Source organism: Suricata suricatta, chromosome 7 (assembly GCF_006229205.1).
Source record: "Suricata suricatta isolate VVHF042 chromosome 7, meerkat_22Aug2017_6uvM2_HiC, whole genome shotgun sequence".
NCBI classification, from domain to species: domain Eukaryota; kingdom Metazoa; phylum Chordata; class Mammalia; order Carnivora; family Herpestidae; genus Suricata; species Suricata suricatta.
In genome coordinates, this window is record NC_043706.1 from 115,781,436 (window position 1) to 115,787,628 (window position 6,193).

A 6,193-nucleotide genomic window follows, 5' to 3' on the forward strand; every position below is an offset into this window, starting at 1 on the left:
TTTTTTTAAATGTTTTATTTATTTTTGATACAGAAACAGACAGAGCATGAGAGGGGGAGAGGCAGAGAGAGAAGAAGACACAGAACCGGAAGCAGGCTCCAGGCTCTGAGCTAGCTGTCAGCACAGAGCCTGACGCGGGGCTCGAGCCCACGAACGTGAGATCTGACCTGAGCCGAAGCCAGAGACTTAACCGACTGAGCCACCCAGGTGCCCCAGAAAATTGTTATTTTAGCACATCAATTTACAAACTTCCATCTTTATTAGTTCTTTTTTTCTATAGCTTTTCAACTGGTTCTCTTCAAATATCCAGGTATATAATTTTATCATCTGAAAACAATTATAAATGGGGCTATGCAGTTTTACTAACTCATTTCTCCCTGTTGTTTAATTGTCTTGGTTAAGATTTCTAGAACCATAGTAAGTAATAATAGAAATAATAGGAATGTTTTTGCCCTTGACTTCAATGAGAATGTGTCTAATGTTTCATCATATGTTTTTGTCACATTATAGAGATTTCTATTTAATTATATCATAATGTTTTTTAAATGAGTGGATGTTAAATTTTTTCAAATACCATCAGCATGTATAGACATGCCTATGTGTTTTTTCTGTGATCTACTAACAACAAATATATTATAAAATATGAATGAATATATAATGGATTTCCTAATATTAAACATCATTGTATTCATACATAGAAAAGTTGTATGAGTACATTTATATATATTTGTTTGTTCATATCCTGCTTAGTTCTTTTTATTTGTTATTGGTGAGAATGTTAGCAAAGGTCTACACAGAAATGGACTTAACTTTTTGGATATGGTGAATGGTTGGTACAAGTTCAAGTACACTGTCGTTTGTAAAATTTGGTATCAATATTAAACTTGATTCATGAAAGTCATTTTGAAACTCTCTTTTCTCTGGATCCTCTCAAACTGTTCAGGTAATAATGGAGCTGTGTGTTCCATAGAGACTATAGAATTCTGTGATAAAACAAGCTAGTCATGTCGTGGTAGGGAGTGTGTGGGAAAGTCTTGACAAGTTTTCAAGTTCTTCTAAGAACTTTTAGATTTTTGTTTCTTCTGGTTTGAGTTTTACTGTTTTATTTTCTACAAAGTCATCAGTGTTTCTTCTATAGTTGAGCAAAGTAATCTCTTGAAATTATTTTGATTTTCTAGTCATCTGCGGTCATTTTCCTTTTCTCACTTAAGACCTACTTTAACATGTAAGAAAAATACCTACATTTATATGGCTTAGCTCTCATTTATTGATCTCATGGCAGTTTAGGGAAAAAAAAAAAAACTTTGTGCAATTCTTCTCGATTTCATGTTGCCTATCTGCCAAAGAACCTAATGCAAACAGCAATGAGTTACTGAATTCTTTTTATGTGCCGAGCTCTACAAAACAGATTTTACATGTATTAACCCTCTTAATCCTCACAACAGACTGTTTCTTCTACTTTCCAGATGGAGAAATTGAAGCCCAGAGGAATCAAGTAAGTTTTCCAGGAACGAGGAGCAGAGAAGAATGTTTTGAACATTGGCAGCCTGACTCCAACACTCATGCTGTTAAGTCTTGTACTATAGCACCCTCCTGTCTACCACATTAGCCCTGCAAGTGAACTTACAACACACCAGTACTAATATCATGGTTCAGAAAATTCTCTAGAAAAACAATTTTTGTCTCCATAGTAGGTCACAATAAGTTTTCATAATATCAAACCATGAGAAAAGGCATGAAAGACGCTACTGCTCTGTGCATATTTGAAACACCACATCAGTGTATGCGCCGCTCTCAAATCTCCCTCCTACCAAAAACCAGTATTGGTCTTTGTTTTCTTTACTTTTTAGTGTTTTTTAAAATTTTATTATTGAGAAACAGAGCATGAGTTGGGGAGGGTCAGAGAGAGAGAGGGAGACACAGAATGTGAAGCAGGCTCCAGGCTCTGAGCTGTCAGCTCAGAGGCCAACTTGAGGCTCAATCCCACAAACCTTGAGATCATGACCTGAGCTGAAGTCGGACGCTTAACTGACTGAGCCACCCAGGTGCCCCTGGTCTTTATTTTCAAAGCAATGAGGGGGCACCTCGGTAGTTCAGTGGTTGAGTGTCCCAATTTTGGCTCAGATTATAATTCTCGTGGTTTTGAGTTAGAGCCCTGCATCCAGACTCGCTGCTGTAAGTGCAGAGCCTGCTTCAGATCCTCAGTCTCTCCCTCAGTCTGCCACTCCCCACTTGCACTCCCTCAAAAAATAAATAAAATTTTAAAAAATTTAATAAATAAAAATAAAAGCAATAAGGGGATCCTGAGTGGCTCAGTCACTTGAGCCTCCAACTCTTGAGTTTGGCTCAGGTCATGATCCCAGGATCCTGGAATAGAGTCCTGCCTGGGCTGAGCATGGAGTTCTCTCTTTCTCCCTTTACCCCCTTCCCCCAGCTCTCTTTCTAAAATAAAATGAAAAAGAATTTTTAAACACTGAAAAGGCAAGGATTTTTAACAAAGAAGTGAACTAATAAGATCTATGTTTTCAGAGATCACTCTGGCTGCATCCTGAAAATAGATACCCGTAGGCAACAAATGGTGTGAGAGAACCACGTGGAACAAATCCAGTTACGGTTGTCAGGGTGAGGGCTGGCGGCGGCTTGGATCAGGGTGAGGGCTGGCGGCAGCTTGAACACGAATGTTGACTGGCAGATGGGAGAAGTTTTGGATCCTGTCGGGTTTTAGGAGGTAAAATCGATAGGCCTTGATGATGGATTATCCCACATGGAAGGTAAGAGCGAGAGATGTGTCAAGAATCAGTCCTGTGTTCCTGGCGTTTGGCAGTCGCTGTTCCAAGGGGAATGAAGCTTGCTTCCTCTGAGGCCACGGCTTGGAATCAAAGGTACCTCGAGAACAGGAGTCTCTCAATTTTGAGACTCATGAAAGTATGAACATAATAAGTAATATACAAATCTATGCAATCAACATAGGTATGAACACCTATTGCAAAGAAACCAAACTCCGTCCCGAAAATAGTTTGAGCAGTTATGAAAAGGAGGGTCCCCAAGAGTCCATCTCAGAGAAAACACCATTTCATCCAACAAAGGAAACCATTCAGAAGTTTCTGCACAGACAAATATTTTTATCAGAAATGAGTCACTAGGCAGCAGTGTGAAGCAGTGGAGAAAGAGCAGTCAGAAAAAGATGGGTTCCATCAACCTCTCCCTGCTTCTTGAATGAACTTAACCAAATAATCACTGTAATAGTTTTATATCTGTAAAAAGAGGCAATACTATGCATCTAGACATTACTAGAGGGATTAAATATAATGACATATTTCAAGAACTCAACCTACCTGATGTAAAGATTTCCCTGGGAATCAGAAATTTTCCAAATGACCACATTTGCTTTTAATAAACAAGTAACACCGGAAAGCAAAACAGCCAGTTTTTCAAACCTCAGTGCAAATTATGTACTGTATTTTAAATAAAAATAATATTTTTGGAGGCTAATATTGATGAGTGAGTTTGTAATCATAATTTTTTAATATCCAACACAGAAAAGTTATAACAAAGGAGTATATAAACCTCTATTTCTATGATCACCAAATACATGGAAGACATGGAAAATATAATTTTGTCACAGTGAAATCTGGCATTTAAAAAGGCACAGGACACAGATTTTTCAAATATATCCATTTCTTTGCTTTTAACTTCTTTAAATGCTATATGGCAAAAGGTGCTCTTATATCTGTAAATCAAAGCTTGGCAGTTCCCTCAAAAGTGTAACAACGATCCAGATGCAATTCTGTTATAACACAAATCTTAAGAGCTGCTCAAATATTTTAGTCATCTTGAATGGGTGTTTTAATCATTGTTGCTTAAAATACATAAATTAATACCATGGGCTTTATAATTGTTTTTTACTATAGAGATTTTCACAGTAAGTGGGTTTGTTCAAATCTCAGGATTGAAACTGATCACTGAGTTCACGTCTCACTATAATGATTAATTTCTCTAGAAACTTTAGGTTAGGTTAAGATACATATCTAAATAATCAGAGAAATAATATGTTTTACCTAACAGAAATGGAAGAGAAAGAACCTTAACCTAGAGGGTTCAACAAACACAAAACAGATGTGGTACCTGGGTGGCTTAGTTGGTTAAGTGGCCAACTCTTGATTTTGGCTCAGGTCATGATCTCACTGTGTGGTCAAGGGTTCAAGCCCCACATTGTGCTGACAGTGCAGTCTGCTTGGGATTGGCTGTCTCCCCCTCTCTCTCTGCCTCCCCTCTCTCTCTCTGTGTCTCTCTGTGTGTTTCTCTCTCAAAAATAAACATTTAAAGAGAAACACAAAATAGAGTATGAAAAGTAAGAGCTAATACTTATTGAGCACTTAGGATGTGGTAGTGTGTGTGTGTGTGATATCACTTTATCTTCATAAAAGTCCTATAAAGCTAAAAGAGAAGAATCAACGCCCAAGCTCACACAGGCAGAGAGAAGCAAAAGTGGAAGGACCTGTCCATCTGGCTCCAAACCTGACTGTGCTCCGGCCCCTCACAGGTACCCATTTCTCTCCAGGATTCAGGTCACTGAAAGAAAAGAGGGGCCACAAGAAACAAAAGATCCCTTTTTGGGTAAAACCTATTTTGCAGTCAAACAATCTCATTTTTTAAGTTGAAGCACACCTTTTTAAAAAGCATTTTTAATGTTTATTTTTGAAAGACAGAGAGGGATGGAGCAACAGCAGGAGAGGGGTGGAGAGAGAGGGAGACAGAATCTGAAGCAGGCTCCAGGCTCTGACCCAACGTGGGGCTCGAACTCACAAACCAGAAATCATGACCAGAGCCAAAGTCAGATGCTTTAACCGACTGAGCCACCTTGAAGCACACATTTAAATCTATAAAAACGTTTGTCAGAGAAATGTCTGAGTTCAAAACATGTGTGAGGAGTGCCTAGCTGACCTAGCCAGTAGAGCACATGACTTGATTGCACCATGAGTTGAAGCCCAACATTGCACACAGAGCTTACTTAAAAAAATAAAGCAGTGCTGGAGCGCCCGTGGCGGGGGCGGGTTGGGGGGAGGCTCAGTCGGTTAAGTGTCCTACGCTCAGTAGGTTAAGCTCAGGTCATGGTCTCACAGTTGTGAGTTGGAGCCCCACATCGGGCTCTGTGCTGACAGCTCAGTCCCTGGAGCCTGATTTGGATTCTGTGTCTCCCATGCTCTCTGCCACTTCCCCACTCACATTCTGTTTCTCTCTGTCTCAAAAGTAAATAAACATTTAAAAAAATTTTAAGGAAACAAAATAGTGCTTACTTTAGCAGCACAGATGTTAAAATTGGAACAGAGAGAAGACTAATAACATGGCTCCCGCACAAGGATGACCCACAAATTCGTGAAGCGTCTTAGATTAAAAAAATAAATAAATAAATAAATAAATAAATAAATTAAATTAAATTAAATTAAATTAAATGTGTGCCAAACATGTGGGAATGAAAGAAGAGAAAAAAACTGCCTCTGTCGATTTGCAGTTTGCAAGCACAGCCCACTCACCCAAACCCTGTGCCTTGTTGGCTAACTCAGTATCTTGAATTCCAACTTAATGAGTCAGATGGAGATGAAGGTGTACAAGAGGCAGGTGAGTGATAAAGTCGACAGGCCCTTGTCTGTTACTTGACACATGGAAATAAACATTTGCTAAATGGAAAAAGGAACCTGAGGATGGACAACAGGCATGGGTTACTAGGCACATTTATAGCATTATTTTATATATTTAAGGAGAGTCCTGCTTGGACCCTATTCTTTGTACTTTGTATATTAGTCAGTTTACTGAGTTTGTTAATTTCATCATTTTATTGGAACAAACAAACATTAGTATTCAACCAATAAAAGACTAAAATGTAAAAAAAAAAATTTTCAAGCATTTCAGGAATGATTTCAAATTAACTTAATTAAAATTCTTACATTTAAATGAAATCCCAAATCTAATACATTGGATATATTTAAATGCTTCAAACAATTCACACAAATGATTGCAATGATTTACAACTTCCTACTATACTTAAATGGATTAAAATGTATTCATACCTTGAGTTTAAATTTTTTCCTTCATTATTTCTATATTTATTCTCATTTGCAAGATAATTATCCAGGTTCCAGACAGAAAACATTCAAAATATTTGACAACTAATGTCACTGATGAATCAAACTAA

At 37.9% G+C, this 6,193-nt stretch overlaps 1 long non-coding RNA gene and 1 other non-coding gene across 2 annotated transcripts; both read left to right on the top strand.

The window, feature by feature from the left end:
* Nucleotides 1-1,007: 1,007 nt before the first annotated feature.
* On the top strand, nt 1,008-1,663 carry LOC115295420. Its single transcript, XR_003910387.1, has 2 exons — nt 1,008-1,225; nt 1,467-1,663. It is a non-coding gene; the product is annotated as an uncharacterized LOC115295420 (long non-coding RNA).
* A 3,626-nt stretch (nt 1,664-5,289) lies between these two features.
* Nucleotides 5,290-5,396, top strand: LOC115297297. The gene has a single exon (XR_003911391.1). It is a non-coding gene; the product is annotated as a U6 spliceosomal RNA (small nuclear RNA).
* The last annotated feature ends 797 nt before the right edge of the window (nt 5,397-6,193 follow it).